Source organism: Mauremys mutica, unplaced genomic scaffold (assembly GCF_020497125.1).
Source record: "Mauremys mutica isolate MM-2020 ecotype Southern unplaced genomic scaffold, ASM2049712v1 001376F_np12_obj, whole genome shotgun sequence".
In the NCBI taxonomy this organism is placed as follows: domain Eukaryota; kingdom Metazoa; phylum Chordata; order Testudines; family Geoemydidae; genus Mauremys; species Mauremys mutica.
In genome coordinates this window covers 28,955-51,546 of record NW_025423181.1, presented here as the reverse complement: position 1 = coordinate 51,546, position 22,592 = coordinate 28,955, and the positions used below count along the sequence as shown (strand labels likewise).

The 22,592-nt window shown below is 48.1% G+C and overlaps 1 pseudogene; it reads right to left on the bottom strand.

The window, feature by feature from the left end:
• Window positions 1-16,466: 16,466 nt before the first annotated feature.
• LOC123358077 overlaps window positions 16,467-22,592 on the bottom strand; it is a 32,372-nt pseudogene continuing 26,246 nt past the window's right edge.

Below are 22,592 nucleotides of genomic sequence, written 5' to 3'. Positions count from 1 at the left end.
AGCTTGCACAGTGGCCTGTGGTTCCTAGCTCGTGATTCAGTGAAGCAGGGGCATGGAATCATTGGATTTGTTCCGATTCAGTGGGAGCTCGGTGGAAGACCTAACGAAGAGCCAGGGTAAATAAATGGGCTGTCACCTATCTGATTAAATGCTACGATTTCAGTTTCAGACGTTGGTGCCTGGGAGTTCTTTGCTAGTGAAGTTGGATCAGCAGATATCTCCAATGTAACTAGTGAAAAGGGCCTAGGCAATATTAGGCATGCTATTGACGTCTGTGTTCCGTGTGCATGGCAGCCACTGAAATAAAGCAAAAAAAACCAAACAAACTGAAAAACCTAAGTGAATTTTCAACATCTTTCTTTGGTTCCCAGCTGGTCTTTTGGAGTGCTGCTGTGGGAGATCTTTACTGTTGGGTGGGGGTCTTCCATATCCGGGAATTCCAAGCAAGGAACTCTTCAAATTCTTAAAAGACAGGCAATTCGGCTGGACAAGCCTGGCCAACTGCACTCATGACCTGTTAAGTGATGGGAGGGAGTAGCTTTATGGCTTACACTTTCTAGAAACCTTGGCTGGACGCACGAGTTTATTTTTTTCTTAATTCAGTTTTCTCCCGGGTGAGTGTGTATAAATATTGCTGCCCATTCCTTTGTCTGGACCCCCACTTACTACTGATTACCTGGTCCTGCTGTGCGATTGTCCGGCTGGCTCCAGAATAGATTACCGAGCTTACCGAGTCATGATGCATTTAGGACTCATTACATCCACGACAGTCAAAATATGCAGCTACGCTGGCTATGCTTGGTCGATTCATGTCAAACCCATGCCCAGATCAGGTCTGTGGATTTGCCTAGGGAGGCTCAGGCATAAGCAGACTAAGCAATCGCTTAGGTCCCCACGCAGTATTTGTGCGGGTGGGAGCAGGGGAAGAGGATAGACCTTCTTTGAGCCCCCAGTGGGATAGCAGTGCCTCTGGTGACTTACCCTTCGAATGCAGCATTTCCTGCCTGATGAATTTGTCTGATTGCAGCAGTACTCCGCTCCCCCCCTGGCACGTTGGCCACTGTGGCAGACAAGAAACACTTTCTCTGGCCCATGGGAGACCATTGCTAGGAGGGCGGGATGGTTCTGAGCCTCTGAAAATGGCATCATTACGTTTCGTTTCCTTTCTGTGTTGTTTCAACTTCAGTAACTCCCTAAACAACTGTGAATTAAGTAAACATTTAATTGCTCTGCGTGTAAACTCCAGTCAGTAAGCTGGGACTGAGGCAGGACAACTCCCAATTCGGTGAGTGTCGTGCTAGCAGTACTCCATTTTAAGCCTGTTGTCTCGCCGTTCCCAGCTGTTGATCTTTTAACTCTTCCCTGGTCCAGTTGGCTTTGCCTACTCCACACTGTGGGACAAACTGTGGACAAACCTGCTGTAGGCAACGCTTTTCCTGCTGTCTGTTGGATTTCAAAGCAGGTACCAATCTGTATTAAATTGGTATTTGCTCTTAGTTTCATAAGTGCTGCATCTTCTGTGGGAGGACGCCCTCTCCTGTAAACATCATTGGTTCCTGCTTTATTGGGAGAGGGGCACTCAAGACCAATAGGGCCTGATGAGTGTCCTCTTGCTCCTAGCAAAGTGGCAGGGCGAGAGCCAGGCCTTAGCATTGTTTACCATACAAACCAGATTTCCGACTAGGACATTAGGGGCTTTCTGTTTGGATAATCCAATGGCTTCCTAGTCAAAGTTTGTGACAGTTTATGGGCTAGCGCTTTGTGATTTGCAGGTCGCCCACCTTATTTTAATTTTACTGTTAAGGGGTGTGGCGGGCATGTCAAAGAAGTTGAAGTGTGAATTTCCTCCTCCTTGATTTCCCCCTTGGGGCCGCTGGTCCTGCGGCCAAGGCCATGAAGTGCTGGGGGCTACCATAGAGCACCAAGCCATTTGGCAACCTTAGGGCCTATGCTGCCAAGGACTGTGTGATAACACAGCGTACAGTAATAAACACTCCTGATAGACCCATCATGAATTTCTCAGTACTCTGTAGCCTGGGCTTTCCCATCCCTCTTCACACCCAGTTTCACCATTACCTGCCCCTCTTGGGCTCTCGGCACTGATGGGTTCCGTAAGGCCCCGTTGCTGGGAGAAGGTTTACCTAGGGGATCCCCTTTTCTTCCTTTACTTCTGCTGACGGGCATACCAGCTGGGTTTGTTGTTACGCCCTGTAGCAATAGCACAGACTGGTGGCTGTATCTGGGCTGGGGCAGAGGGTTCAGGCACAGAAGGAGCTGCAGTGTCTCCACCTTTGTTTAGAGCATATGCACAACAGTGGGGGGCTGGTTCTGCCCCAGCAGGTGCATGGGCCAAAGCCTGGCTGTGCTGGGACATGTAGATCTGCACACGTGCTCTTCTCTCATCCCCCCACCCCATCACAGGGAAGGCCTCTTGCTCTTTGTTCTCCTCAGGTACATGATCATGAAGGAGTGCTGGCATGTAGTCCCATCGGAACGGCCAACCTTTAAGCAGCTAGTGAAGACCTGGATAGGGTCCTGACTGTAACACCAACGGAGGTAAGTGTTTCTCTCTGGCTAAAGATCAGTCCTGAGCAGAGATGGGCCTGAACCAGAGCCCTGCAGTTGAGCTCTGGAGGTGGCTTGAAATTCAGACCTGGCCCCTATCTTTATAATTGGCTAAGCCAAAATCCCAGATCCCCAAACCCTCATGCTTTGGGGGTGTTCAAAACCCAGCTCTGGCATCCCCAGCTCTAACCCTAATGCTTGTGGTAACTGAAAAGTGTTGCAGCATCATTAGCTATCTCTCCTCCCTCACCCTGACCATGTAACCATGTGACTTCTCTCCTTGCAGGAGTACCTTGACCTTCTCCGTGCCATTTGAGCAGTATTCCGCCGCCCGCCAGGACACACACAGCACCCACTCTTCGGGAGACTATTGCGCAATGAAGGCTGTTCCGTAAACTGCTTGGTAATTCAAGAAGCTTTTTGTTGTTGAGCCATAGAAGTTTGGGGTTATTTTTTTCCCACCATTTTGCTGTATAAGAAGTCTAAAAGCACTGTTTCTCCTGAAGGAAACTAATCTCTAGCCAAGATGATTTGAGATATATATATATATATATATATAAAAAAAAAACAAACACCCCCCTGTAAATGTAGGGGTGCTGACTTCTGGACCTCCGGGAATGGATTATCGAGTGCCAGAGTTGCCATTCTGTGCCTGCAATATAAAGAAGAGGAAAAAAACCCTTTCTTTTTCTGGGGAGGAGAAGTGTAAAGAATGTAGAAATTCTTTCTTGCTTACAATCTGTTCATGAACCTTTTTGGTGAAGCTGAAAGAGACACATTGCCTGCAGGGATTAACTATATTTATATAAATAGCTGTATTTTTTGTTGGTTTTTTTTTTTTTTTATAGTCACTTGATCATTACCCAGCTACTTATATAAAAAAACCTCCCCCCCCCCCACAAAAATCCCTTTTTTTGACATAGTCACAATCTCAAAGGAGTTAATGGTTTGGTGGCAAACAGCGGTTTGACTGTAATAGATCATAACCCTCTCTTGCACTTTGCTGCGGGTGACTGGTGTATACAGAAGAGTCAGAACATTCCAAACGGAAGGGCAAATGCATGAAAGTCATTGTAATGTGTTCATTTTGGGGGTCATAGAGAGGAAAGCGTCAAAGTGGTGGGTATAAAGGTCCACATGTCTCCCAGGGAATTGCTAAATAATTAAATCAGAAGCAGAATTATGGTATGTCTATACTACCCACCGGATCGGCGGGCAGCGATTGATCCAGCGGGGTCGATTTATCACGTCTAGTCTAGACACGATAAATCAACCCCCAAGCGCTCTCCCATTGACTCCTGTACTCCAGCGCCGCGAGAGCACAGGCAGAGTCGACGTGGAGCGGCAGCAGTTGACTCACTGAAGTGAAGTGAAGACACTGCGGTGAGTAGATCTAAGTCCGTCGACTTCAGTACATTATTCATGTAGCTAAAGTTGCGTAACTTAGGCTGCTGCAGCGGCCCAAGCTCTGCAAAGCCAGTGAGTGGACTCGGGGCGGAAGCCACCAGGATGGGATGGGGTGGGGTGGGGAGGGGAGGGTAGGGCTCGCGGGGGGGCTGTGCACCCTCCAGGGGAGTTCAGGAGGCAGGGAGAGAGGAACCTGTTCTGGGGAGCAGCCCCTGGGCACGGCTGGCCCCTGGGGTCTATAAAGGCTTATTGGGATTTGCCCCTCAATGAAGTGAAGTGCAAGGGGCGGGAGCGCAAGGTGGAAGTTTTGCCCAGGGTTTTGCCCTGCCTCAGGGGGTGCGTGCACCCCAGGTGAAGAACCACTGCACTAAACTGATATCTGCATTTTAATTTAATTTTAAATGAAGCTTCTTAAACATTTTAATAAAACTTGTTTACTTTACATACAACAATAGTTTATAGACTTACATCGAGAGACCTTCCAAAAATGTTAATGTGTATTACCAGCACGCGAAACCTGAAATTAGAGTGAAAAATGAAGACTCGGCACACCACTTCTGAAAGGTTGCTGACCCCTGATCTAGACCATTCCTGGCAGGTGTTTGTCAGGTGCCTGACCCCCCCGACCAGTCAATTTTTGCCACCCCTGCTCAGAACCTGGCTGCCCCCCTCCTCTGATTTGCCCCCTTTGCCTCTTTTAACCCTGTAAAAAGCACTCGGCACAATCTTACACTTCGTAAGGGCAGGATTGAAGGGCAGTGGCTTCAGCAGATGTTACTGAGCATGCTCACTTCACCATAAGTAGCACATTCCTACAGGAAGCAGGTTTCTGTACTGCAACCTGCGGGAGAGTTAATTAATCCACCCCAATGGGTGATAGCAGCTATGTCTGTGGGAGCAGCCTCAAAAAAATAAATAAATTCCAATTGACGCTCCTTCGGCAGGAGGCAGGCAAATGGGAAATGCCAGCCTGAGGGATTTTTCCTGGCAGATAAGATTTCCAACTCTCCCGGACCAGATGCCATTGCCACAAATGGTGTTTTGCTCCAGGAGAATTGGCAACCCTAGTGTAAGATGAAAAATTTTCCCCACAGACCCTAGAAGAGGCTGAAAAGCTGAAGAACAATCAGCTCTGGTCTGAGCATGAGCAGCAGGTATAACAGGCCAGGGAAGGGAGGTTAAGCAACGGTGGTTGAAGCATGAAGGGACATAGGAATCTTTAGCGCATCTGGCATGTAAATACCTTGCGATTCCGGCTGCAACAGTGTCATGAGATTGACACTTTGAACTTGCAGCATTACCTCCTGCAAATGGAAACAAACCTCTTTGTTTAAGCAATTGGCTGAACAAGAAGTAGCACTGGGTGGAGTTATGGACTCTGAAATTTTACATTGGTTAATTTTTGAATAAAGGTATTTTTTACATAATTCTACATTTGTAAGTTCAGCTTTCATGATAAAGGGATTGCACAACAGTGCTTGTAATAGGTGAATTGAAAAATATGATTTCTTTTTGGGGGTGTTTTTAAGTGCAAATACTTGTAATTAAAAAAATAAAGGGATCTCTGTACACTTTGTATTCTGTGTTGTAATTGAAATCAATATACAGTAACTACTCACTTAAAGTTTTTCTCTGCAACCAGGAAAGCCAGAAACTTCCTTTGTTTAGGAAAGGAAAAGCCAAGAGTCTCACCTCATCACATGCTTCCCGGAGCTGGGGCTTTCACAAACACACCAAATACAATGAGACTCATTATAAAATCATGAATGTTGGAAACACCGCAGCTTCTTTTCATTGAGCCAGAGCTGTCTTAGTGTACATGAAGAATCAGGCCTTTGAAACATTGATATCAGCTTAACCTAGGTTTTGTCTTGTGAACAGAGCCGGCTCCAGACCCAAGCGCGCGCTTGGGGCGGCCGGTGGACCTCCCGCAGGTACAGGGCCGGCTCTAACATTTTTGCCACCCCAAGAGAAAACAAAGAGTGCCGCCCCCCCTCCCGAACGTGCGCGTCGCATCGCGCCGCCCAAGTCCCCGCCCCCCCGAGCGTCGCATTATGTCGTCCCAAGTCCCCGCCCTCCCAAGCTTACCCCAAGTACCCCCCCCCCAAGTGTCCGCGTCATGCCACCCAAGTCCCCGCCCCTGAACGTCGCACCGCCCAAGTCCCCGCCCCTCCAGCATGGCGCCCCGCCTTCCCAAGCCCCGCCCCCCCAGCGCCGCCCGAACCGAGACCAAAAAAAACAAAAACAAACCCCGAGTGCCGCCCTGTCCCGAGGTGCCGCCCCAAGCATGTGCTTGGTAGGCTGGTGTCTGGAGCCAGCCCTGTCACAGGGGGATGCCTCTGATTGCAGGACCAGAGCCCTAGTGGTACATTTTTCACTGAATGCTTCAGAGGGAGCCATGGCCGCAGAGAACCCCCTGGAAAGTCTCCAGGAGGAAGCTCCACGTCCCATTTGTCTGCAGTATTTCACAGAAGCTGTCCACTGCAGTGCAGGCAGGTCAGACAGTGCTGGGAGGGATCCGATACAGCTGTCTCCTGTCTGCAGAAACTGTGCAACGGAGAAATGTCAGGCCCAACAGGCAGCTGGGAAACATGGTAGAAATCGCCAATTGGCTGAGTTTCCAGGCAGCAAAAGGAGCAGGAGGGAACAGGGTGTGGGGGGGAACAGCAGAAGGCTCTGAAACTTCTGTGAAGAGGATCAAACTTCCATCTGTCTGGTTTGCCATCTGTCCCGGGTTCAGAGAGCTCCCACGGTGGCTTCCACAGAGGCGGCTGCCCAGGAGTACAAGATAGGGAATTGCTGTCAAGTTTAATGGGTAATAACTTTGGATTTTAATTACAGGCTAATTTCACTGAAAGTTCCCTGGCACAGGCATGACGCATCATTCAGCTCTGTAAAACCCTTCATGGTATGGGAGATACTGTAACAAAATAAACTGATTTGACAGAGTGGCAACAGAGGCAAGTCTTTAACGATACCTGATGTGGGAAAATGTCCTCTGAGATTCTGATGGGGATTCCTGAAAATCGTCATCATATAAAGAATTCTAACCAATCCCAAAGGATCAGACACATCACCCACCAAATTAATGATACTTCAGTTCTTCCCCAAATACGCGCTTACAGCCAATTCTTGTTAACGAAACTATGATTTACTAATAGAAGAAAAGACAGTATTGGCTCAAAGGTCATTAGACATATAAAACATGAATAGAGCCCTTAGGTCAGTTTCACCACAGAGATGGTGCGTTAGAATTGAAAAGAGTCCTTTTCAGAATCATTTCATCACATTCTAGTCCAATGTCCAAATGTTCAATATCAGGGCAGTGCAGAGGGGACTGGAGATCTCAGTCTTACGACTCAAATGCCCCCTGAATAAAGCTTAAGAACATCGGAGATAAAAAGGATTCAGGTCTCAAGAGTTTACACACACATTTTTGCAGCCTCTCGACAGCAGGCAGCCCTTGGGTGAACAATAGGTTTTGGAAGTAACCTTCTATTTCGCAAACACCACAGGTAATAAAAACTATACGGATTAACATAAGGTAATTATCCATAAAGCCATTCATAGACAGTTTACCACAAACTTTAAAGAGAGATATATACAATGACATTATTAAACCCAAGTTTAATCTAAGTGTTATTTCCCTCTTGTATGGATTGTCTGATGTTTAACAAGGCCGGACCTCCGTGTGTAACTTTTCCCACAGATTAAGCACTGATGGGGTCTCTCTCCAGTGTGGATTGCCTGATGTGCAACAAGGTGTGACTTCTGTATGAAGCTTTTTCCATAGTCGAAGCTCTTATGGGGCCTCTCTCCAGTGTGGATTGCCTGATGTGCAGTAAGATTTGATCTGTGTTTGAAACTTTTTCCACAGTCGAAGCACTTATGGGGCCTCTCTCCAGTATAGATCGCCTGATGAGCAACAAGGTGTGACTTCTGTATGAAGCTTTTTCCACAGTCGAAGCACTTATGGGGGCCTCTCTCCAGTGTGGATTGCCTGATGTGCAGTAAGATTTGATCTCTGTGTGAAACTTTTCCCACAGTCCAAGCACTTAAGGGACCTCTCTCCAGTGTGGATTGCCTGATGTGCAGTAAGATTTGATCTGTGTGTGAAACTTTTTCCACAGTCGAAGCACTTATGGGGCCTCTCTCCAGTATGGATCGCCTGATGAGCAACAAGGTGTGACTTCTGTATGAAGCTTTTTCCACAGTCGAAGCACTTATGGGGCCTCTCTCCAGTATGGATTGCCTGATGTCTAACAAGGTCTGACCTCCGTATGAAACTTTTCCCACAGATTAAGCACTGATGGGGCCTCTCTCCAGTGTGGATCGCCTGATGAGCAGTAAGATTTGATCTCTGTGTGAAACTTTTCCCACAGTCCAAGCACTTAAGGGACTTCTCTCCAGTGTGGATTGCCTGATGGGCAGTAAGATTTGATCTGTGTGTGAAACTTTTTTCCACAGTCGAAGCACTTATGGGGCCTCTCTCCAGTATGGATTGCCTGATGTCTAACAAGGTCTGACCTCCGTATGGAACTTTTCCCACAGATTAAGCACTGATGGGGCCTCTCTCCAGTGTGGATCGCCTGATGTCTAACAAGGTGTGACTTCTGTATGAAGCTTTTTCCACAGTCGAAGCACTTATGGGGTCTTCCCACAGAGGTTCCCTGCGATTCCCCGTGCCAGGAACTTCCTGCTGTTGGTTCCCCTCCTCGTTCTCACTCACTCTCACATCACCTGCTGGGAGAGAGACAATCCGGACAGAAGTCATTGTGGGGAGAAATTAAGAGGAATATCACCAAGGGGAAACCCAACATACTAAAGCTGCACAGATGGAGCAATTGGATTCTGCCTCCACTTCCCACCCAAACTTTCACAGAGAAGGAAAGTTGGAAGGAAACTCCTGCAGGTAACAGGACACATGGAAAGCGATGTCAGTGATACCTGCTGGCTGCAGCCCTGCCCTTGGTGAGATGAGGAAGGAACTAAGGGCACTTATTGATACTAACATTTTTGGGATTCTCAACTTTTTTCTTCATTCCCCAGATGGTTTGAGTGTCAGTCCTCACCTGTGTGGGCGCCTCTCGGGATCCCTCTTTCCTCACTGGCCTGGAGATCGGGCACCCACGGCTCTTCCCCTCGTTCCAGCCGGGTGATCAGTCAGGTTTGGGAAGGGGAAATCCCGTGCAGGGAGTGAAATCAGAGCAGATCAGGATGAGTGGAGGATTGAGAGAGCATCTGTCAGAAAGGACATTCCATGGGTGGAACCTGTCCCTGTGTTGTGTTGGGGAATGTGGAATCTAAGAGGATGGGAACGTGGTCACTGAGCCCCCTTGGGGGAGGCAGACGTCTGGGGAGGAGAGGGGAATTGTGACACACACCCAGCTCCAGTGTTAAACCCCTGCCTATTTCTAAACCTGCGGAGTCCAGAGCCCTCCACATAGCTGAGCTGTTCCCAAGGAGGAGGGAGAAGAGGGATTCTGTGAAAGACCGAGAAACAACACAGACAGGACAACACATGGCTTCTCCACCTTGCAAGCTAGGAGGGCTGGGTGGGGATGGTTTAGTATGTGCCTTAGGTTTTGACACCCTGGTCTCACTGGAGAGTGATGAGGGAAGAACCTGACCGGTGTCAGACATGCAGACCCGCCTCCAGCTTCCAATAACCATGGGGCCAGGAATCCCTTTGTGACAGTGTACCCCATAAGGCTTTATAGTGAGGTGCTCATAAACGTATGTATGATATAACTGGAATAGGGTTTTGCTACATATGCCATGTAACATATCTGTGTAAAGGTTATGATCTACTGGTTATGTTCATCCTAGTTGTGTGCAGGCACCATTTGTGTGTTCAAAGTTATGAACACCGGCTCTATAATTGCTTGACTTCTAAATAGCCTTAGGTAGAACATTTGCTCACTTCTTGGAAAAGGAATGTGCAAGTTCAATGCTCAATCAGGAAGAACTTAACAGACAAAAGAGCTTGGAAGACTCCAATCCACATAAGAAATCTACCTGAGGATGTTCAAGGTAGCATGTGGGTAATGGCTGCTACCTGCAAGGCCTGAGTCATGCCATGGGCAGGTGACTTGCCCATGTGATTCCGAATCTCCATTTTGTGACTGGATTCTACAACAGGGTGAGGAGGGGGTCTCCACCCACAAGAGAAAGTCTATTTAAACCCCTGGGAGACCCCTCCATTTTGTCTTCAGCTGGCTAAAGAAGGAGCCTCTTCCCCACCCCCCACCCCCAGGATACTTGAAGGAAACTGGAACAAAGGACAGTAACTACAGAGGGTGAGAGTGATTGCTGGACCCAGGCTAAAAGGAGATTAGTCTGTAAAAGGGAACATTCTGGAACTGGTGAGGAGCTTATCTGTATTTAGTTTGATTAGACATAGATTTGCGCGTTTTATTTTATTTTGCTTGGTGACTTACTTTGTTCTGTCTGTTACTTGGAACCACTTAAATCCTTGCACAAATACAGACGGATATCATCTTCCTTTCCAAATGCAAAACGGATGGACATCATACCAAATGGACTAAAGGTAAAAAATCCACTGCTGTCTACATACTACACAGACCACAGTGAGAGATTATGCCATACGCTATCAAAGAAACTGAGGAACCACCTGATCAGGCATCCTATACAGCAAACAGGAAAACATAAAAAAAAGAGCTCTCCAACCTGGAGACTCTCATTAATAACCAAACTTCCATACAAACGGACTTCACTAAAATAAGACAGGAGATCTACATCACTCACTTCACCTCTCTACAAAGGAAAAAGGACTGTAAGCTGTCTAAAACTCCTACCTGCTACGTGGGGCCACAACCGTGGTACCCCTAACCCACCCAGCAATATCGTCAATCTATCCAACCACACACTCAGCCCAGAAGAAAAGTCTGTCCTATCTTGGGGACTCTCTTTCTGCCCTGCCACCCCCACCAACATGATACAGTTCTGCGGCGATCTGGAAGCCTACTTTCGCCATCTCCGACTCAAAGAATACTTTCAGGACAACACTGAACAGCGCACTGATACACAGTTACCCTCCCACCAAACCGCACAAGAAGAATAACTCCACATGGACTCCTCCTGAGGGTCGAAATGACAGTCTGGACCTATACATTGAATGCTTCCGCCAACGTGCACAGGCAGAAATTGTGGAAAAACAACATCGCTTGCCTCACAACCTACCTCGTGCAGAACGCAATGCCATCCACAGCCTCAGAAACCATCCTGACATTATACTCAAAGAGGCTGATAAAGGAGATGCTGTTGTCATCATGAACAGGTCTGACTACCAAAAGGAGGCCGCCAGACAACTCTCCAATACCAAATTCTACAGGCCACTTCCCTCAGATCCCACTGAGGAATACACTAAGAAACTGCACCATCTACTCAGGACACTCCCTACACTAACTCTGGAACAAATCAACATACCCTTAGAGCCCCGACCAGGGTTATTCTATCTACTACCCAAGATCCACAAACCCGGAAATCCTGGACGCTCCATCATCTCGGGCATTGGCACTCTCACTGAAGGACTGTCTGGATATGTGGACTCTACTCAGACCCTATGCCACCAGCACTCCCAGCTATCTCCGTGACACCACTGATTTCCTGAGGAAACTACAGTGCATTGGTGACCTTCCAGAAAACACCATCCTAGCCACCATGGATGTAGAGGCTCTCTACACAAACATCCCACACACTGATGGAATACAAGCTGTCAGGAACAGTATCCCTGATGATGCCACAGCACAATTGGTTGCTGAGCTCTGTGCCTTTATCCTCACACACAACTATTTCAAATTTTATGACAATGTATATCTCCAGATCAGTGATACCGCTGTGGGCACCCGCATGGCCCCACAATATGCCATTATTTTTATGGCCGACCTGGAACAACGCTTCCTCAGCTCCCGTCCACTCACGCCCCCTTCTCTCCCTACGCTACATTGATGACATCTTCATCATCTGGACCCATGGGAAGGAGACTCTGGAAAAATTCCACCAGGTTTCAACAGCTTCCACCCCACCATCAACCTCAGACTGGACCAATCTACACGGGAGGTCCACTTTCTAGACACCACGGTGCAAATAAGTGATGGTCACATTAACACCACCCTATACCGAAAACCTACCGACCGCTATGCCTACCTTCATGCCTCCAGCTTCCATCCCGGGCACACCACAAGATCCATTGTCTACAGCCAAGCACTGAGGTACAACCGCATCTGCTCTAACCCCACAGACAGAGACCAACACCTACAAAATCTCCACCAAGCATTCTCAAGGAAACAGATCAACAGAGCCAGGACGTGTACCCAGAAGCCTCCTACTGCAAGACAAACCCAAGAAAGAAACCAACAGGACTCCACTGGCCATCACATACAGTCCCCAGCTAAAACCCCTCCAACGCATCATCAGGGATCTACAACCCATCCTGGACAATGATCCCACACTTTCACAGGCCTTGGGTGGCAGGCCAGACCTCGCCCACAGACAACCTGCCAACCTGAAGCATATTCTCACCAGTAACTGCACACAGCACCATAGTAACTCTAGCTCAGGAACTAATCCATGCAACAAACCTCGATGCCAACTCTGCCCACATATCTACACCAGCGACACCATCACAGGACCTAACCAGATCAGCCACACCATCACTGGTTCATTCACCTGCACGTCCACCAATGTAATATACGCCATCATATGCCAGCAATGCCCCTCTGCTATGTACATTGGCCAAACTGGACAGTCTCTAAGGAAAAGGATAAATGGACACAAATCAGATATTAGGAATGGCAATATACAAAAACCTGTAGGAGAACACTTCAACCTCCCTGGCCACACAATAGCAGAGCTTAAGGTGGCCATTCTGCAGCAAAAAAACTTCAGGACCAGACTGCAAAGAGAAACTGCTGAGCTTCAGTTCATTTGCAAATTTGACACCATCAGTTTAGGGTTAAACAAAGACTGTGAATGGCTTGCCAACTACAGAACCAGTTTCTCCTCCCTTGGTTTTCACACCTCTACTGCTAGAACAGGGCCTCACCCTCCCTGATTGAACTAACCTAATTATCTCTAGCTTGCTTCTTGCTTGCATACATATACCTGCCCCTGGAAATTTCCACTACTTGCATCCGAAGAAGTGGGTATTCACCCACAAAAGCTCATGCTGCAAAACGTCTGTTAGTCTATAAGGTGCCACAGGATTCTTTGCTGCTTTTACAGATCCAGACTAACACGGCTACCCCTCTGATACTTGACACTTAAATCCTACTTTCTGTATCTAATAAAATCACTTTTTACTTATTAATTAACTCAGAGTAGGTATTAATAACTGGGGGAGCAAACTATGCATCTCTCTGTCAGTGTTACAGAGGGCGAACAATTTATGAGTTTACCCTGCATAAGCTTTATACAGGGTAAAACGGATTTATTTGGGTTTAGACCCCACTGGGAGTTGGGCATCCGAGTGTTAAAGACAAGCACACTTTTGTGAGCGTTGGGGCAAGTAATTCAGACCCTGGGTCTGTTTTGGAGCAGACGGGAGTGTTTGGCTCAGCAAGACAGGGTGCTGGAGTCCTGAGCTGGCAGGGAAAACAGGAGCAGGGGTAGTCTCTGCACATCGGGTGGCAGCTCCCAGGGGGGTTTCTGTGATCCAGCCCTTCACACTCTTACCCAGCGAGGTCACCGTCTGGTAGTTCTCCTGCGTGCTGTCCCAGTAGAGGTCCAGCAGAGCCCCCTGCCCCTGGGTGAAACACACAGCCACCTCCTCGAAGGTCAACGGCATCTGAAACAACAAGATTCCCCCACTCAGCACCTGCTGCCCCAGCCACAATTCCACCAGTCAAGGGGGAGGAGGGACAGAGAAGCAGAATCCTCCCCCCACCCTGCTCAGAGCAGCCAGGAGGCTTCAGGGAGTGGGTAGAAAGTAAGAGCTCCTTGTCCCCCCAGCACACGGAGCAGGGCAGGGTCTTTTTGTTTCCCACACACCTGCCAGCCACAGGTTGATAGGAGAAGCAGAGTTCTGAGCCAGGGACAGGAATCCCAACAGCTTCCCTTGGTATTTCACGGCAGCCTCTGGCCAGTGGGCTCAGGCTCCAGCACTGGGAGTCAGTTTTCCCAGCCCTGCCCAGCGGGGTGTTTCCTGGTTCCAAAACTGACCTCCCCCACCACCAAAACTCCCTAAAAATCCCCTACCTGAGCTGGCTCCATCACAGCCATTTCCCTGCCCTGTCTCCTGGAAGACTGGACGATCTGGAGCAAAATGTGGACGCGATTCCTCAGCCTGTCAGAGGAGCAGGGAGATTGGGCAGGTTTCATAAGGGGCTGTAGACCATGTCACTCCCCGATTCCCCCCCCAGGCTGATTCTAGGACTCTGCCATGCTGGGACGAAACCCAGTCACTTCATTACCACCCCGGTCAGACCCCCTCCCCCCCATTAGAACTAACCCCACCAAGTCCCTTCTAAACCTCCCCAGAACAGCATCTCTGAGCCAGCGGGCCTTTGCTCTCATCAGGCAGCTCAGCCACGGACACTGGTAACAGGGGCTGAACCTGGCTGTGCCACTGAGGGCAGCAGCTCTGGGACTCACAGACACAGGGAGCCCCTCCCCTTGTAGGCCAAACTCCCCAGCTGATCCCTGAAAGGGGCCCTTTGTGCAGAGTCATTTCCCTGCCTGGCTCCAGCCCTTTCCCCAGCTTTCTCCAGGCTCAGGAGCTGGTATGGTTAGAGGGGTTCCTGCCACTGGAGAAAGTGCCCCTGGGCTGGTCTCAGAGGGGTGTGATGAAGCAGGAAGGTTCTGAATGTTTTCTGTGAATACTGTGTGTGTGCATCAGTTTCCCCGTGTGTTACTCAAGTATCAAGCCCGTAGGATACAGGTGTGTGATCATTGCAGAGGCCTCTAGAGGGCAGGTGTGACTGCACAGTGGACGCCTGGGCATAGAGAACGGCCAAAACTCTGTATCCTGGCAAGGGATGGCTGGAGCCAGTCCTCTGCAAGGAGCCAGCCTAAAGTGTGTGTGTGTGTGGGGGGGAAGTGACCTGTTTTCCTGGGAAAGACAGAAAGCACGAGCAGCTGGACATCACTGAGGAAGGGGGGCTGGAAGCGGGTCAGTCTCCTGGTTTGGGACTCAGTGGGGAGAGTCCAGGGCTCGGGACTCTGGATTCCCCCCCAGATGGACTTTGCTGACAGCTCCTGATTTCTGTGCAAACAAGCTCTGTTCTATGCTGTGTTCCCAGCGACCAATAAACCTTCTGTTTTCCAAGCTGGCTGAGAGTCACAGCTGACTGTGGAGGTGGGGTGCAGGGCCCCTGTGAGGCGCGGGTCAGTCTTCTCCTCAGGCTGCCCCGAGGCTCAGGCTGGGGCCGTGCGCCCTGTTTGTTTCTTGTTGCTCTGACTTAGGGTTTGCCTATACAGGGGCTCAGAGCAGGTAGTTTGTAACCGGGCTACAGACCCCTGACCCTCTGCATAGACAGAAGCGAGGCCGAGCCGGCAGGGGAAGGGGCAGGGGGGGGGAACCTCCTTCTCCCAGGGCTTTATTTTTAATAGACAGCTAACAAGTTAACAATGGCTGAAGGATGAAGCCCCCGCAGCGCCGATGAATCTGACCTAACGGGCAGGATCAATGGGGCAATAAGGGAAACAAACCGGGGTCATGACACATGAATTAAAGAACACGGGGTCGGGGGAGAGGTCACAGGCAATGGACCCGCGCTCCACCCAGGCAGAAGAGATCGAGTCCGCCCCCCACTTCCCCCTTTGATTTAGGGCTTCCTAGCGCCGCCGCCCTTGGACATATCCACGGCAGCGCCTTAAACAACCCCGCAGCTGCAGCCAGGGGCGGCTCTAGAAATCAGGCTGCCCGAAGCAGCGCGGTGCGCTGCGCCGCCCTTCCCCGGTCCTGCGGCGGGTCCCCTCTTCCCGCGGCTCCGGTGGACCTGCCGCAGTCATGCCTGCGGCAGGTCCACCGGAGCCAAATGCCGCCCCCCCGGGAAAGGGCCGCCCCACGCGCCTGCTTGGCGCGCTGGGGTCTAGAGCCGCCCCTGGCTCTGAACCCGCTCTCTGCAGGTGCAGCCTCCGGGCGCTGGCTGGGGGCTTTGGCTAGTGGCTTTTCCCCAGGCGCTGCTGCTGCGGACTGAGCGATCCCGCCCAGGGGAACGTGGCTGGGTTTGGGCTGAACCCGCCTGGGCGGGGGTGGGTCTCGTTGGCCAGCTTCGATCGCCCCCTCGGCTCCAGGCCCAGCCGAGAAGGCGGCTGCTGCAGAGGCGTCGCCCCCTCGCACACTTTGCTGGGTTCCGCTGAGCCCGGGCAGCTCAGTGGCAGGACATCACCGCCGCGCATGGACCGGGATCTTGCCTCCCGGGGCTGCTCAAGCCGAGATCCCGCTCCAGTCCGCATTCGCACCCGGCCAGCACAGGCCACAAAAGCTGGCCTGTGCCGGTTCCGCCAGCGGGACAGCACTTTGCCCATTGTCATTCAGCGCCGATGTCCAGGGCAGGGGCCTGCGGGGTAGGAGGCTGCGGAGAGGAGGAGGCTAGAAGTCAAGACCAGGGCCCTTTTCTTGCTGTAAGGGGGTGACAGGTTTCTTATTCTCTCTCACTAACTGTACACAGAGCAGGAGCCAGATCGCAGAACAACTCCTGCCAGGAGAGAGATCTGCCTCAGGCATCAATACACCCCTAGGGCCAGAGCCCTGCTTCTCTAGGGAGATCCCGAGGAGGATTTACACCTATACATTCCTGAGGCAGCTTTAGCTAGAGCCGTGGCTAACAGCTTCCCCATCATATAATGGACGCACATGTAACATTGATGTAGAACATGTAAAGCAAAAATCTGTAGCTACAGCTGCTGAAGAAAAAATCAGCAAGCCTGGAGTTAAGGTGGAGGAAATCAATTCCTAAGTAACACAAACACTAAAAATACTAGAAATCCAGAGTTAAAGATCATGTACAATCTTTATCTAAATCACCACTCTTTCATCAAGAGCATTTCCATCACACCTAAGAAATCAAAACAGCCTTAGTTCTGACGCCAAGAAATGTAAATTCAGCTTCCCAGCCTCTATCATTCAATAGTTTATAGGCTTAGAGCACAGTTAGGCCATTTCTGAAGATTTCTACCTTCTCAACGGTTATACTCTTTCACATTTGATGTTGATATATATACACGTGTTCGCAGTGCAAGGTAGAATTTTACCAAAGGAGTGAGGGATTTATATATGCCTGTTACTACACAAAATAATTGCTGAAACCGCAAGAAACATTTTAGAATGGTCTTCATAACTACAAGTCTGATTTCCGCCTGCTTCATTAACTTTAAAATCTGAAATAGAAAGTTATATTTCCATCTACATAACTACAACAAGACTGCATTAATCTGGAATAGGCACCATGGGAGACTAGTAGGGGAACAATATATCTGACATGGAAACTTCCTAATCAGATCTTAAAGTACAATATTATGAGAACTAAAAAACTATATATACATGGTTCGTGCTATTACTGAAAAAGTGCGTACTTTCTCATTTTTACTATATAATTATAAAATACATCAGTTGGAATATAAATATTGTACTTACACTTCAAATTCACACCTTTAGTTAATTCAGCTTCCTTAATTTTCCAAGAAGAAGTAATGACATCCACAGTTCAGAGGGCCTGGCAATACAGGGCTTTTCCTCTAAACGGGTTTGCAGCAATATCATGTTACTCCAGTATAACAGTTTTGGGCCATTATTCAGAATTTTCATTATTATTCACCACATAAAAAAAACATAACTCCCTATAGAAACCAGGAGAGCAGAACTGACTAATGATTTCTTTGGAGCCAGGTGAAGGCATTCACAGAAGGTCGAGAGGTATTCAGAGTACTGAGGCCTTTACACAGGCAGAGGTTTGTGTCTACAGTAAAACATATTCAGACAGTTTAAAAAACCAACAACTCATCTCTGAAGAGACTAGAATGGCCTTTTATGTAAGTGTGTATTTAGGCCATTGCTTTAAAAGGGGCCCTATGTACAGTAACATTCCTTCTGGTATTATTCATTCAACGCCTCCATTTACTAGGTGCCACTGGCTTCCTCGCAAATGCTGATATAAGCAGGATTTGAGAGCAATCACCACCTTCCAGGAGATGCTCAGTCTCTTTCCAGTGAAGTCATTGGGAATTTTCCCATTGAATTAAATGGAAACAGAATAGGGCCCTTAGCCCCTGCTCCTGACAATACTTAAGCATGTAAGTAGACTTTATTTGTGTATGTCTCCACTGTGTTCAATTAGGCTACTTTGTGAGTAAAGTAGGCACATATGTAGCCTGGGACCCTGGACTATGTGCTGTTTGGGGCAGGAACTAATCTTATCTAAGGGCCCCGTCTTACAGCATTTGCTCATCAGAGCCCCATAGACTGAAGGTGACATTGTATAAACATTACTTGAATTCAAAATAGTGCCAGTAACAGTATCCAGTTGTAAAAGTGAAATATCTAAATAATTTGATTTTAAAATATTTGCCCAGTTCTTTGTGTTTTTTTAAATTAAGCCAGGTTTTTTTATGTGCAAATTCAAATATGCACCTCAGATTAGTATTTTTATAACAGCTAAATTGGTCTGCAAATATTTGCATATAAGCAATTAGAAAGCGTTTCCTTTTTACCTTTAGAGTTTGTCTCATGGGACCCAACCATAAAAATTTTACTTGAGTGGTTTCTCTTTGTTCGAGTCACCTCATTGATTTCAGAGGGACTAGAGCTGGTCAACATTTTTCAATTAATTTTTTTGTAGGAAAAAATTGGCCTTTTTAGGAAGAAAAGTGTTTTATAAATTATTTTAAAATCTTTTAAAAAAATCGGACTCTTTTTATTGAAAATGTTATCAGCTCTATTACTGAAACGGCTACTGAAATATGTCCTTTACCAAAAAAAACATTTTTTGTCTCTAGTGTGCAGATGAAAGACAGTCCAGACACGGGTTGTAGCTAATGTAGACCATTTTATTCAGAATGTTGTTCACAAAACACACACCCCGCTCAGTGACATACACATTACTTTGGCTCTTGCCTTTGGGTGGAGCTGGCTTCACAAGAATGATCATCGCCCACCCACAACAGATACCCAACTATCCAGTCCTGCCTTCTAGATTCCCTTCTTGTTGGGCTGCTCCCCTCTTTGTCCAGCAGGGAGTATGTCAGGAATAATGCTACTTTGCACTTCTATACCACCTGCCATGTAGGAAGCTCAGGCCGGGTCTACACCTAAAAATTAGATGAGCCTAGCTACATCACTCAAGGCTGTGAAAAATGTTGCACCAAGCACCGTAGTAGATTGTCTGAACTGCCAGTACAGACCACGGCTAGGTTGATGGAAGGATTCTTTCACTTATCTAGCTAAATTAACTGCATTGATGGATGTAGGAAATGTCTACAGTACAGCGCTACGGTGGCACAGCTGCAGCACTGTAGCGGTGGCTCTGTAGCATAGACATGGCCTCAGAGCACCTTACAAACATCAGTAAATTAAGTTTCACAGTATCTCATAAGGCAGGGAAATATATATTGTTATTCTCATTTTATAGGTGGGGAAACAGACACAGAGGGTTCATGACTACAGCACACTCGACAGTTGTGACAGAGTTTGGAATAGAATCCAGACCCTCTCTCCTCATTGTGCTTTGGCTACAAGACCATTCCTCCATTTGGGCAAAGGGTGTAGCTTAGACAAGAAGCAGCTACCCTTAATGAACTAGAAGCAAATAGTCACAGCGGTAATGCATTGTATGCGGAATTGCTTTAGGAGTCCAGCTCATTACAATCTCTAGGGACGTTTCTACGCTAACTGGGATCTGTGATAAATAACCTGCTACAGCTTTAATCATAGCCTGTTAGGGCAGATTAGAAATCAGAGTGTGTTTGGTGTCATGCAGGTGTTTCTTTAGCATATTTTTATAATTTTGCCTGGAAGTAATAAAACCAACCCTTCTTCTAAAACATTAGTTTGGTTCAGAGACAAGAGGCAGGATTTAGGTGGTCATTTGTAGCATCCTTTTCAATGCCACGTGAATACATCTTTAGAAAGTCAGACTACTGGTAGAGCCAGGTGTTAATTAGTATGAATGAGAGTGGCAGAATCTGAATAGGATGGAAAGTCTGATCTGTCAGACTTGATTTGCAGTTTGCACTGTAAGAATCAAAGCTGAGAGGGTATATTTTCCTCATTGCATTTAGGTTTCAATCATTCCCATGCATATGATGTGTACATAAGAATATGCCTATTTGTCTCATGAATTCTTGTTTAATGCTTTGTTTGCAAAGGAAAAAAAAAATAATTCGCTCCTTTATCAGCTTTTGTACATTGTAAATTGGTGGAAGGCAGTTGCTGAGACTTCTCAGCTTTCAAAGCTAATACTATTGTCAAGAAATCTGGGTTCCTTCTAGAATGAATGAACTCTAACTGAACAATGAATCATGTTTTTCTCCAAAATCATGTTCAAACAGGGGGAGGGAGGGTCAATTCTTCTATTGATACACATGAAGTCGACGTGTATTTCTCTCTCCTAAATCCTCTTCAGAAATAACCCCGCATCCTGTGATTCCTTGATGTGCAAATATTTGGCATAGCTCCTTCTGAAACTGCTATAAAATGACACAGCCAACATAATTGTTTTCTTTTAGAGGATAATAGCAGGAACAGTTTCAGCTAAGACAAGAATATTGCAAGGTGCGTCTTGTTCAAAACAAGGACTTCAACATGAATAGTGAAAGGATGTCATTGCTTGTTCATATATTAAGTACTCTTTGAGCTTTTTACAGTCATGTTTTAGTTTAATAAAAATAACCACTTTTTCCTCACTTCTTTCCTAGAAAAAGTTGATAGAACATCTTGACAGTCCAGAACTCTTGACTTTTGTGTTTTTTATCCTAAACAGGGACCTCCAATTATCTACAGAATGTCTTAGTTTGCATATTTGGTAAAGCATGGGTAATGGTAGTTCAGTGCCTTGCCAGTATGCCTAGGGTGACCAGACGTTCCGATAAAATTGACACTGTCCCAATATTTAGTTGTTTGTCCCGTGTCCCGACTGATGTACGGTCAAGACGTCATTTGTCCCGATATTTTGGCTCAGGGCTGGAGGAGTACCCTGGTGAGCACTCACCTGGGGTCCCAGCAGTGCTTATTTGGGGTAGCTCCCAGGAAACGGCAGGCGGCAGGACCCTGCTGCCCCTAGGCACAGGGGTGGCCGGGGGGGGGTCTTTGCCTACTGCATCTACCGCAAGTGTTGGCTCCATCGTGGCCAATGGGAGCTGCGGGTGCGGACACGGCACAGATCCCCCCTGACTGCCCCTGAGGCGCTGCGTGCTACTCATGCCCCCAAGTAAGTCCCACCCCCACAGCGTCCAGCCAATGGCAGCTGGAGTCAGTGCTTGTGGCAGGCGCAGCATGTGGAGTGGAGACCCCGCTGGCCGCCGCTGACCTTAGGAGCCAGAGGAACCGGCCAGGTGCTTCCCAGTGGGTGGGAACCATCCCCCAGGTAAGCGGCGGGGCTGCAGCTGGGGCCCTGTGCCCGCAGATGGGCTGCGGGCGGGGGCCGGGGCCATGCACCCCCAACCCGCGGCTTGCAGCAGGGCTGGAGTGGGGGCCATGAGCCCCCAACCCATGGCAGGGATGCAGCCGGAGCCAGGGCCCTGCACCCCTGACCCGCAGCTTCCTCAGGCTTTGTATCCTCCTTCTCCCATGGGGTGTGAGGGGGGTGAGCCTGGGGCTACTCCCACGTGTGTCGCAATATTTTGTTCTTGTCATCTGGTCACCCTAAGTATGTCTTACCCCTTCCTGGAAGGTCCCTTCTATTGGTTGAAATTACATGCCATTCATCCTTGACCTCTGTTGAAACTGCCAAACAGGGTGCCCAGTTACTACCAACAAAATCAGATAGAATGCAATGCTAAAATTAGTATTTATAAACACTCATCAGGCATGAATACCAAGATTAGAGCAGCTATCGGATACAGCTTGCTATAGGCAAGGGGTTTAATGTTCACTTAATTTTGTCATCACCTTCTCTCCTCTTGGCATTTACATGGATTGCTTCATAAGATGGTGCCACGCAGAGCCAAGGTTCGCCCTAACCAAGGTGTGAAGGTCTTGACAGGCATAGCACTTCCTTCTCTTGTCAGAGAAAGCAGCATCAGCAGCTTGCTCACCTGCTATGGGCTAGATCTATGGAACTTGCTATACCACTCCTCCTTTGTTCAACATGGCTCTGAAGGGAGTGCCCTTCAACAGCTGTTATTTCTCAATCCCCTGGTGGGGGCTGGGCTACCTGCACCTCCATGTTTTGCTTCCCATTTTACTATCAGATAGAGACTAGGTAGCTCTAATCCATCTCCACATGTTAATTGGGGAAGCCTTTAGCTTCTTACTTGAGGGAAGGAGAGAAAAGCCTCTAGGCTGCCTCATTGCCTCCTTTCCTTGATTCTTGTTTGGGTCAACATATTACTAATCAACATATTCCCATCTGCAATCCCCACTGAGGTGATGCTACACCTGTTATTTGAGCCCCCCTAGCTTCTGGGGAGGCACCTACATGATACTTTACAGTCAGAGTCCA